The sequence below is a fragment of the Nomascus leucogenys genome, chromosome 19, assembly GCF_006542625.1.
Source record: "Nomascus leucogenys isolate Asia chromosome 19, Asia_NLE_v1, whole genome shotgun sequence".
NCBI classification, from domain to species: Eukaryota; Metazoa; Chordata; class Mammalia; order Primates; family Hylobatidae; genus Nomascus; species Nomascus leucogenys.
Genome location: NC_044399.1, coordinates 16100832 through 16112401, shown reverse-complemented (window position 1 = coordinate 16112401; position 11570 = coordinate 16100832). Strand labels below are relative to the sequence as shown.

The following is an 11570-nucleotide window of genomic DNA, read 5'->3' as shown; positions in this document are numbered from 1 at the left end:
AAGGCAAGGCCAAGTGGCCAAGGCTGAGAAGGGGCAGGGGCGACCGTGCTGGGGCGGGTCCGCACCAACTCCTGGGAGCAGAGGAAAGAGCCAGGCAAGGAGATGGGGTTGTCCAGGCGAGGGTGAGGACGCGGCCGGTGACAGCGCGGGTGGGGATCCCCCGGGGCCCGGGGCCGGGGCGGGGCGGCTGCCGCGAGCCGGGCTGGGGGCGGGGCGGGGCGGGGCGGGGCGGGGCTCCGAGGCCGTCTCTCAGGCTGCGGCGGCCGCGAGAGAGGCGTACACGGCGGCGGCGGCGGAGCCGGCGGCGGAGCAGGGCGGCGGCGACTCGGTGAGCGCGGCGCGGCTGGGGGCGCGGCAGGGGCGCGGGCGGGGGTCTGCGGGCGCGGGGCTCGGCCTGCGCGGGGCACCGCGAGGCGCGGCGGGCGCCTCCCTGCCATCCTTCTCCTCCCGGACGCCCCTGCAGCCTTTGGGAGGGAGGGAGAGTGGAGGACACCGTCCAGGAGCCCTTCTCTAGCGATTGCCGGCCGGAGTCCGGCTTTGTGCCCCGTTGCCCCCTTTCTGAGAGGGCTGCCTCCTGATTGTGTTCCTTTCCAAGACCACCCTCCCTCGTCCCTCACTCACTTACCCCCCACCCCCAGGTATCATAAGCTCCATTCTTGCAGGGGACCCCTAACACTCCCCTTCCCACCACCCGAGGCCCGGGGCTCCTGGGTACTCTCTACGGCCCCAAAGGGAGGGATAGCTCCCTCCCCAGCCCCTGCACACCTGGACCCTTCTGCTGCCACCTGCCACAGACGTTCTTAGCCAGCCAGAAAGCTGCTGTGCCTAGGACCCAGCACACCTTGCCGTCACCGTGTCTCCTCCCCCAGAACCCAGAACCCCAGTTTGGCAGAAGGCACTTTTCCAATACTGAGCTTTGGGAACAATTTGACCCGCTTCCCAAAATGCTGGTCCCAGGCCAGCCATGCTTTTTGGTGGAGACACCTGTCTTGTCTGCCAGGAGACATTCTCTGTCAAAATGGGCCAGCCCGTCCCTGGGTCCTCCTCCAAGCTGCTCCTACTTGCTAGCCAGTGTCCCCAGAGACCAGGGCCAAGATCTTTGTCATTTAAGGCCTCCAAAGCTATTTCCCCACCCATCCCCAGAATTCCCCCAGCCACTGTTTTGGGGGTGCCAGGTCCAGAACTGATGGAGCAATCTTTCTGGGTCCAGGGCCTGATGTCCTCTCCCACACCCTTGTTTACCCGCCTGCTCCCCAGGGAACCCAAGACAGGGTCACGGGGCTGGAGTTTAGGGCCCTGATCTCCCCTGAAGCTCTGTGACCCTCGTTTTTTCCCTGTTAGAAACTTTCCTGTCTCCAGTCACTGTCTCCTCTGGATGGGACCTGGGCCATCTGCACAGTGTCCAGTCCCCAGGGCACAGAATGCTGATCTGGGACCCTGGAAGGCTGAGACTTGTGCTGGGGCAGCAGGAGGAGAGTGGCTGCTAGCCAGCTCTGGGCTTGGGTACCAGAGTTCTTTGGGTGGATCGCTGTCGGCTTTCACTGATCTCTGGTTGGGGTTTGAGGGCTTTGCTTTGCAGTGGAGACAGGAGGCAGAGCAGGGGCTGTTTTTCCTGCGTGCTTCTGACTGTCTTGTGTTGCTATGGTGACAGTTTTGCCTGTCTTCCTCCTTCTGACTCTTCTGGGAGCTGGTTTTTATTGGTCCGTTGTCCTGTCTTTCATGGCTCTAATTTCTCCTTTCTACTTGCTCTGAAATAAACAGTCATAAACATGGGCTCTGGGCCCAGGCTGGGGGCTGGCAGAACTTCACCTCCTGCTGGCCCTGGGTTCCTGTGAGGGGAGAGTGGGAAAGCGAGGTGGAAACAGACCTGCCCACACTCCCTCCTGCCTCTGGGCTCTGGCTCTGGGAAGGGGGCAGCAGCAGCATCACGGGCTTGGGCACATAGTGGGCGCATACTGCCTCAGTGCTAAAAATAGATAACAAATGTGGCGAAGGACCTCACTGGTTATTTCCTTTCATCTTGACAATAGCCCCGTGGGGCAGGGGCTCTTTCCACTTTGCAGATGATGAAACTAAGCTCAGAGCAAGTGAGTTATTTCCCTAAGGTCACATTGATTTGAGCACACAGTCAGCCCTCAGTTTTGGTTGAATGAATGGAAAAGTGATGAAGCTGACATACACGCATCTCTGTTGGGCTCCCTGGTCCTGTCCCAGAGGGATCACAGGGACTTCCTTAGTCCAGCTGCCTAAACCCACACTACAGGAGGCTCTTTGGAAGGTGTCTCCACTTTTCCTGTCCCTGCTGGACTACTGTGGAGGGAGCTGCCAGGAAGCTGTCTGGAGTGTCCCAAGTGTACCCTTGACCTGAACTGTTGAGGACCCCAGCTGAAAGCAGAGCAAAGCCACTTGTGACTTCCTGTTTTTACTCAGCACCAAGAAGAATTCAGTTTGCATTTACTCCCAGGCCTAGATGCAACTAGATAAGTCAGGGACCCAGATTCAAGTAGACCCTCCCAAGCCAGCCCTGGGCAAGGAGTTCATAGCTCCCCAGGGCCATAGGGGCACCCACTGTCAGCTGTGAGTGACACTCTCCAGTGAGGCTGTTCCTTCCCTTCCCTGGTGTTTTTTTCTTCAGTACACGCTCTTCTTTTCCATTCCCTGCCAGTCCCTTCACATTGCCATGCTCTAGGTTTGTTAAAAATAAGCTGAGCTTGTATTATGGTAGCACAAAAAGACCAGAGAATCAGCAGCCTCAGTGTCAAGTGTTGGTCCTGAGAAAGTCAGTTCACTCATATAGCCTCAGTTTCTCCGTCTTTAAAATGGGGTTGACAGCATCTATACTATTGGCCACATTTTCTTGTTCTTTTAGGACGGCATAGAATAGCCTACCGGGAATGCTTTGAACTCTTTGAAAGGCTGAAGGACCCATAATGTCCTAGTTCTATTGGGAGATCTCAATCTTAAAGAGAGACCTGGACCACTGTCCAGAGATTGAAAACCAATTTAGGAATAATTAAGCTGTAAAATCTCAGGGTTAGAGGCATCTTCCAGAGGCATTTTGCCTAGCCTTGATGTTGAATCCTTTAATTTATTTATGTACCTTACATTTGTTGAGTATCTGCTCTGTACCAAATACAGTTTTCGGAACTAGGGGTTCAAAAAATGAGCAATATTTCTGTTTTTTTAAAAAAAAAAAATTAGTCATGGAAAAAGATCCTTGTAATACAGTTAGGTGGTATGATAAAAGGAAGGGCAGGCTGATGTAGGGCCCAGAGATGGCCACTTGACTAGGTCATCCATGAGGGGTGAATCAGGTGATTTGTGCTTTGGGGCTGAAATACATTTGTCCTTCCACTGCCCACTTGAGGAGCAATGGAGTGATGGTTGGAGAGCCACACATCAGCCCTTGTGAGCAGGGCAGGGGAGAGAAGCATGGCAGGGAGCCAGGCCTGCCTTTCTCACTGAGTTTTGACTCATCCTCTCATAGAAGTCTCCGGTTCCCACTTCATCATGGTTAAAATCTTGTCTCAGGAGCTGCATGAATTACCTGACAAGACGTCATGGTGATTGGAAAGAAAGTGGTCTTAAGAGTCAGGCATGAGTTCAAACTCCACTGCTGCTTTGCCTTAACTGTGGTTGAAGGTGCATCTAACCTCTCTGGGTCTCAATTCTTACATCTGAGAAATTGCAATAATTATACTTGCCTTCTAAGATTTAAATGATCTTATGTATTTAAAGGGTCTGGCATTGAGCCCATCTCACAGTAGACTTGCTGTTATTTAGTTACATTGATTAGAAAAGCGTTCTCAGTTACTGGACCTCTGGGTCCCCTTAAAACCATGGTACAAAGCTCTTTGGATGAATTCTAGCCTTTGGAGATCCATTCATTATCTGAGAAGGTTAAAAATTGCCCATGCTCAGGCTCCTAGCACTGCTGGTTAATTTTCAAGTTATTGCTCACTAGATAAGCTATGCTCTACAATACCACAACAATGCACGAATCCCCAACACTCTTTTTTTCAAAGGAGAACAAATTTGAAGTGGCAGCAAACACCCCGAGTTTTAGAAATGTATTCTATCTGTGAGAATACTTTAAAATGAATGCCTCATATTTTTTATTCTGAGCATGTTGAACTTCTTTTTTTTAAGTTACTTTAAACATTAATATACATTTTTCTCAATTATCACTACAATTCTATGACATTAGTATTATTGTCCCCATTTTACAGTTAAGAAAACGGGGAAAGGTAAAGTCCCTTGCCTCGTGCCTAGAAGCTAGGAAGTGGCAGGACCAGAATTTAAAGCTAGGTTCTACTTGCTCTTTGTGCCGTAGTACACAGTGTTGTCGTTTCCTTGGCTGGCGTGTCAGTGACCTAAAATAATTGTGTTTGGAGAATGCAGGCAGACATTAACAGGGGTGGAACCAGTCAGTGTTGTAACTCAGTCTCTTAGTAAATATTTAGAGAGTTTATTAGGATTTTGCTCTCACCACAGCCTTAAGAATTGCTTCTGCGGTTGGCTGGGGTGTTATTTCTATAAGTGATAAATAGAAGAGGAGTTTGACACATCTGAGTTAAAGGAAAATGTTTGATGATGCTAGAAGTAGCTTCCTTTGCACAAGAATGGATTGCTGATTTGTCACTGAAATAAACTGAACCTTTAAGCAGGCCAAGATTTTATGATTGAACTTATGAATGGAAAGCATAGCAGTTGCTTTCCAGGGATACACAGACAGGAGAAACAAGGTCAGAACATATGGGTGGATGGCTCTTCAAATACAAAGGTGACTTGGATTCAGTTTATTTATTTTTTCTTTTTTTGAGACAGGGTCTTGCTCTGTCACCCAGGCTACAGTGCAGGGGTGCCATCATGGCTCACTGCAGCCTCGACCTCTTCAGCTCAAGTGATCCTCCCACCCCAGCCTCCTGAGTAGCTGGGACCACAGGTGTGCACCACCAAGATCTTTTCACTTTTTGTAGAGGTGGGGTTTCACCATGTTGCCCAGGCTGGTCTTGAACTCCTGGGCTCAAGTAGTCCTTCCGCTTTGGCCTCCCGAAGTGCTGGGATTCAGTCTGTCAGTACAGCTATCATCTAGGAAGCTGGAGGTATTGAAAAGCAGTTATAGAATTGCTCATTAGCCTTTCTTGGGTAATTTAGAAGCCTAATTTCCCTGGACTAAGAATCCCATTTCCCCCACGAATCCAAGTGCTGAGAATGGGTGCCATGTTTCCCAGCAGTGTGTTTACCAGGTCCAGCTTAGCACTGCAGACAGATGCGTTTCTATTTGCAATTATCTCAGGGCCTGAGTCTGGTGTCTGCTTATTTAATGACTTCACTTTCTAATAAAAATTCTGTATGGCATAGATAATTAGATTTTTTAAATGAAACTGGGGAAATGGAGTGCCCCGAAGAGTTTAATTGCAGTTTTATGATGGATCAAGCAAAAAAATGAGATTATTCATTTGACAAATATGTACGGGGTGGGTTCTTGCTCTGTGCTGTGCTAGGATACAGTGATCAATATGACATTACCCCTGCCCTCAGGTAGTTCTCCCTCCATGGGAAATCAGGGGAGGAAACACATGGCCCAGTGGAGCCTGGCCAGTGTTATACAGAGTGCAGTGTGCTGGGAGAAGAGGGAAGTATTGTTTCGACTCTTATTTCAATAAAGTCAATTTCCCTCCACATGGGTACTCTCCGTGCACCACCTGAATTACACCTGATGCTGCACAGAGAGGGAGCACGAAACAGAAACACGCATGTCCTGGAAGCCTGCCCACCTAAGCTCAGCTGTCAGCTGCAGTCCTCACTTCCTCGTAAGGGAGGAGCAGGTCTCTGTGCTTCATTTTCACTGATGGTGAAATGAGAAGACTGGATTTGATGACTTGAAAGTGCCTTTCCACATCTAGCCTGATTATTCTAATAAGCTCTTGGACTCATTTCCTCTAGTGACAGGTGAAGAGGCAAAACCTAGCTGTTTTAGTTAGCAGGGTTGCCAAGAGAGAGCTGGGATGCAGAGAACCAAGTGTGTTTTCAAGGAATCCTCTCAAGGAGGCGAGAAGCCCTGTTTTCCTTCCCAGAAAGGGAGCCACTGTCTGGCTGAGCATCCTGATAAGAGGCTGATGACAGTAGGAAGAGACAAGCAGAGACACAGGAGTGCCACAGAGGGACCAGCTTATTCCCATATTCCAGAGCCTTTACCACAGTGAATGCAGAAGAAGGTTGACCTCACAGATGCCTTGGTTACTGCAATGTGCTCTTCTGTTTTAAGTTAATGTTGTTTTTTAAAAATCATTATTTGGTTTGATGATTCCTGAGTTTCAAACTTAAATGCACAATCATTTTTTGATCGTGAGGAACAATGAGTGACACACTCTTATCCCAACACTCTTCCAGTTCTCTCATTAGCATTGGCAACCAGATGCAGGCCTTTCCAGCCACAACGATGAGGCTGGCTCCCAGTCACCTCATGTAAGAAGCTTCATGCTGTGTTTGGGGCAAGAGCAAATGGAGAGTCCAAGAAGACCCGGGGTCTTGTAGTCACGCTGCCCACTCACAAGCAGCCTGGGCTTTGACAAGCTGTCTGATCTCCTGAGTCTTGTGTTCCTACTGAGCCATGTAGGGCATTGTCGGCAGGACAATGATAAACATTTTGTACCCACTTTTAGCAATCTTCTGAAGAACATTTGAAACAGATATTATCCCCATTTTATGGATGGGGAAATGGAAGTCCAGAGGTGTTAAGGAATTTGCAGAATGTCACCTCATTAGAAAAGTGGCATAGCTGGTATCTGAAACCACATCTGTGTGCCTTCAAAGCCTAATCTCTCTGTACCACCCACACTATAAATAAGAGCTGTGCATATGTGAGGAGTGTGGAGTTAATTAGCATGTGTCTTGGGCAGAACACTCATCTCAAAGAGGTGGTAAGTTTCTGCTAGCCAGAGGAGCCTCCATACCTTAGAACTGAATGAAATATAGCTTGTGTTTCAAGTGCTTCCCTATGACTGGTGTGTCTGTGTTTGGCTGACGTCTTTCAGGGTGTCCTTTGCTCAGCCCACCTCGACGGAGGATGCCACACAGAAGTAATGAGCTGAGCCTGCAGTGAGTGCAGCATACGGCCTTGTTGAGCTGTGGATCGCTCCCAGTCGAGGCAGGTGGTATCCAACTTACTTCTCAGGCCCTTCCTTGGGACAGCTTGCAGTCATGGGAAGGAACACCAGATAACTATGTTCTCAGCTTACAGAGTGACAGGTGTGCATGCTGATGAACACCCCTGCTCTTTCTCCTCTATTCCACAGAAACTGGGGGATTAGATAGCTAGGTAGATGGATGGAATGAAGAGAAAAGAAAAGGAAGAGAAAAGGAAGGGAGGAAGGAAAAGAAAAAAAAAGGAAAGGAAAGAAAGGGAAAGACGGGAAAAGAGGAAGAAAGAGAAACTGAGACCAGTGGCTTTTCCAAGGCTGAGACAAGAACTCAGCTACCACAGCTCTTTGAAATCCAGACAAGTGACATCTGCTCCTTGAAGTTCTGAAGCAAGTGTTTGGAAGCAAACAGACCTGGGTTGGATGGAATCTTGGCCCTTTCCTTGGGCAAATTCCTTAAGCTTGCTAAGTTTTCCAGTTTGTGAACTAAAGTTAATAATGTTTGTGTCTCAGGAATATTGTGAGGAATATGTGAATTAAATATACATCCATCTTTCTTTTGGCCTGACCTTTGAATAAAATTTGTTTGTAAAGTTTTTGCTACATCCTCTAGTTTCCTCTTTATTTGTTTTTCTGGGCGGGAAATGACATGAAACTTCTCCTTTCTCTGACAACACATTCCTGAATTGTCCCTGAAAAAGCTCCACATAGTCAACCCCTCTAGACTTCTGTTTCTAGCTTTCGAGTTTTCGATTTATGCCTGAAGTGAACCTAGCCACGTTATTTCCTAGACTGTAACAAGGATAATGATTCTCATCAGCATCAAGCACTGTACATGCACTATATGATCAATCGCCTTATCCTAAGCCTTTTTCTTATTTTTTAAACATGTATTTTTTTTCTGGAGTCTTGCAGTTTTAAATCCAGGTCCTTGACTACCTTCAGAAGTAATAAATGGGGTCATAAGCTATTTTTTGACACATACACATTTGCTTATTTTTAAGTCCAAAATCCAAAAAGCTCTGAAAATGGGAAGTTTATTTCATCATGCATTTGAAACCAAAAGCTGGCCCAGAGACTTTATAACTTTTATGTATTACACTCAAGATGAATGAGTTTTTCAGCAGAAAGGTGAGTGTCCCAGACCCTGCTGGGCATGTACGTAATATATGGCTTATGCACCCTTTACCTTTCTAAAAGACATTTCTGAATTTGGAAGCACATCTGAGCAAAGAGTCTCAAAGAAGGGTTTGTGGATCTTGCAGAAAGCCTAAAAGAACTGACTGTGTCGGCAAAGTCCAGATGACACAAGTGAATATCCTATCTTTGGATATTAGAGGGTATGGTGACATGGCCCATCTCATGCTTATCAAAAGCATTAGTGGCCATTTTTATATTTTGTCAATTAACTGAATTAAATGACCATGCTTGGCACAAAAACAAAACAGCCAAAAAAAAAAAAAACATCAAAAAACATGGGCTCTCAAATTTCACTGGGACAAAGTTATTTAAAAAAGAAAATTTCCTGAGAAGTAAAAATAAGCTGGGAATTTTTTATTGAGTGTGGCTTATAATTAAGTTTCGGTTTCGGCCTTGTGGGGGGATGGTAGAGGGAATTTTTAAATCTTACTCATCATTTTACCCATGTGAGGAAGAGCCAGGGCTGGAAGAGTGAGCATGGGGAAGTGAAAAGCCTCAGCCGAGCGTGAGAACCTTTTGGTTCTTATTTTGGGTCTGTTCTTTGGTTGTAAAGTGAGCTTGAGCTTGCCACTTCCCTTCCTCGGCCCCTAGGAACTGAGTGTCTAAGTAAATGACTTCTTCCTTTGTCTCTCTGAGAATTAAGACATGGAGGCTAGGACGTCAAAAGAGGAGGAGAGTGGGAAGCACTGAGCTGTCTGTCTGGCTGTACTGGTAACTTCTGCCAGCCCCAGGCTGACCTCTGGAGGGATGTAGAAAGTTTCCCTGTGCTCTGCTGGGTTCCCTCCTGGGTCTTCCTTTACTTCTTCCACAGCTCTAGTGTTTCTGTGCCTTTGGCTGGTTTGCATCAGATGTATTTTGGCCCTGGTGCCTCTACTGCCATTCACACCACTGATGCTCACAAGGTCTCATTGGCTGCTTGACCAAGCATGGCTGTTGGCAGTGGCCCTAATGGCAATGGCCGTTCCAGCGATTGCTCTGCATTTCTCTCCTGTTTTCTCTTTCTTTATATCTTTATCTTTTGAGTTTATTATTAATGCGTCATAATTCTGACATCTTCCAGATCAAAAGATTAACATTTCTTTCAGAATCTGATGATGCTTAAAAGTCAGCAGCTCCTCCTCTCTGAGGACCCACTATGTCCTTCTGGAGGAGGGTCTCACCCACTCATAACCAGTGATAGCCATGTGGCTTCCGCCATGGAGGAGTGACCTTAACTTCCAGGATCCTGAAGGCCTTTGGTTTGCATAGACTATTGGAGCCACTAGGGAGCTGTAAATATGGTTCACATCAGTGCACATGGAGAAGAGGGTGCCTCTGGGGATGGCTGGCCCTTAGAAACTAAAGAGGCCTGGACTTACGAGTGTATAAGTATGATGTGTGTGGTTTGAATGGATGTGTGTTTATGTGTGGCTTGTGAGTTGGTGTGTGGGTGTGGATATGTGGATGTGTATAGCTGTGTGTGTATAGGTATGTGTGAGTGTGGGTATGTGTGTGCAGTTTGTGAGTGGGTGTGTGGGGGTGAATATGTGGATGTGTACAGGTGTATGTGTAAGCGTGTACAGGTGCATTGGGGGAATCTTTTTAGTTCCAAGGAAGCGCTGCAGAGGGCAGGAATCTGCCAAGTGTTCTCTGGACAAGGCTCTGCCCTGGCCTTTGTGTAGCTCACAGGTGGAACCGACTACTCAGATGCCCCTGCAAGCCAAGGGACCTTTTGTCTTTCAAGGACCAGTGACCACCAAGAAAGGCAATTCTGACATTAACTGGCAGAAAGCAACTGAATTACATTTCTTAGGGAGAAATATCCAATTCTGCTGCTTCAGAAACATAGAACCCTGTAAATCTTATGCTATACATTTTAAAAACACCCAAATCATTTGCATATGTGACTTTAGAAATAAAAATAAGTGAAAGAAAAACCCAATTCAGGTTTTTAAAAAAAAGACCAAGAATGCATTCAATTTTATGTAATAGTCAGTTGGAGAAAGTAGGGAAAAGATTATGAAAGAGAAAAGAAAGGGAGGGAGCAGGAGAAGCTGTGCTGCATCTGTCCGAGCCCCTGTGTGATCAGGCCGTGCTCCTGTTGCCGCACATTTGCAACTCCTTCAGGTTCAAGTTCTTTAGGGTCAAACCCAAGCAGGGCTTAGCAGAGTTGAGACACTGGATGTGAGGGAGAAGGAACAGAAGAGAATGTGAAAGATTGTTGCAGTTTTGCTTATCAAACTGCAGAGGATCAGGAAGACCATGTGGGCAGTGGAGCGAGCACTGTCCAAGGAGTCCCCTGGGTATAAGCCTAGCTCTGCCACTGACTTTCTGCCTAACTTGTTGTAAGCCCCCTCCCCTCCCTGAGCCTCAGTTCCTCCATTTTTAACAAGTGTGTTTGACTAGATTATGTCTAAAGCCATTCCTGGGTTGGTGAGGCAAGCCCTCACACTGGGCCCCACACCCCAGGCCCAGAGGCATTCTCAAGATGGAAGAGGAGATTGTTCAGCTCTGGCCTGCAGTTACTGAAGCCAAGAGCCCTCTTCCGCATGGGTCTGAACTGGGGTTTCCTCTTGCATCACTCGGGGCAAGCGAGTGAGCTTATACGGGTGTGGATGGAGTGCTAAGTGCATATCTCCTATTTTTTCTCCCTTTAAAACATCTGTGTGTCAAGGCCTCGTCCCTCTTTCTCCCTTTCACACTACATGCTCAACCTGCTAGTAAGGTCATGGGTTGTGTAAATTTATCTGTTAAACCTCAGATTCAGGAAATAGATTGAGTAGCTCATAGAAACTAAAATAGCTACAGTGTGATCGCTATTTGTGGTATATGAATGTGAGTTATTTTTTTCTAACCAGTGACTTATAGGTTGCCCAGTCCAGACATGACCCTTAATTTTTCATACTATTCCCAAATTTTTAATTATGTTAACACCAGTGAATTATGCTATTCAGTTTACATTTAGCACCTATTAATTCTAACTATTTGGATAGTATTTTTGTATACATTTTTTCATCCCACAGACACCTTCTAAGGTGATATTTTCGTTTCTCTTTTAAAGATAAAGACAATGAAGCTAGGAAGTTTTTTAAAAGTTGCTCTAAGACATAGGATTGAAAAGGGCTGAAAATGGGGCACCAGGATTTGGTTGAAGTCAGCCTGGCTCTAAAACTTCTACACGTTTCCATACCACACAGCTCACACTGCTTCCAGGCCACAATTTTATTTTTTTTTTAAGAAAATAAA

At 46.9% G+C, this 11570-nt stretch overlaps 1 protein-coding gene across 2 annotated transcripts in view; it reads left to right on the top strand.

Moving 5' to 3' along the window:
- Positions 1-290: 290 nt before the first annotated feature.
- FAM49A (family with sequence similarity 49 member A) overlaps positions 291-11570 on the top strand; it is a 110686-nt gene continuing 99406 nt past the window's right edge. Inside the window, exon 1 of one of the 2 annotated variants that reach the window (XM_030799617.1) lies at positions 291-328. The gene's annotated coding sequence lies outside the window, so the exon portion shown is untranslated. The remainder of the gene's footprint in view (positions 329-11570) is intronic. The other variant, XM_030799619.1, reaches the window with a different exon arrangement.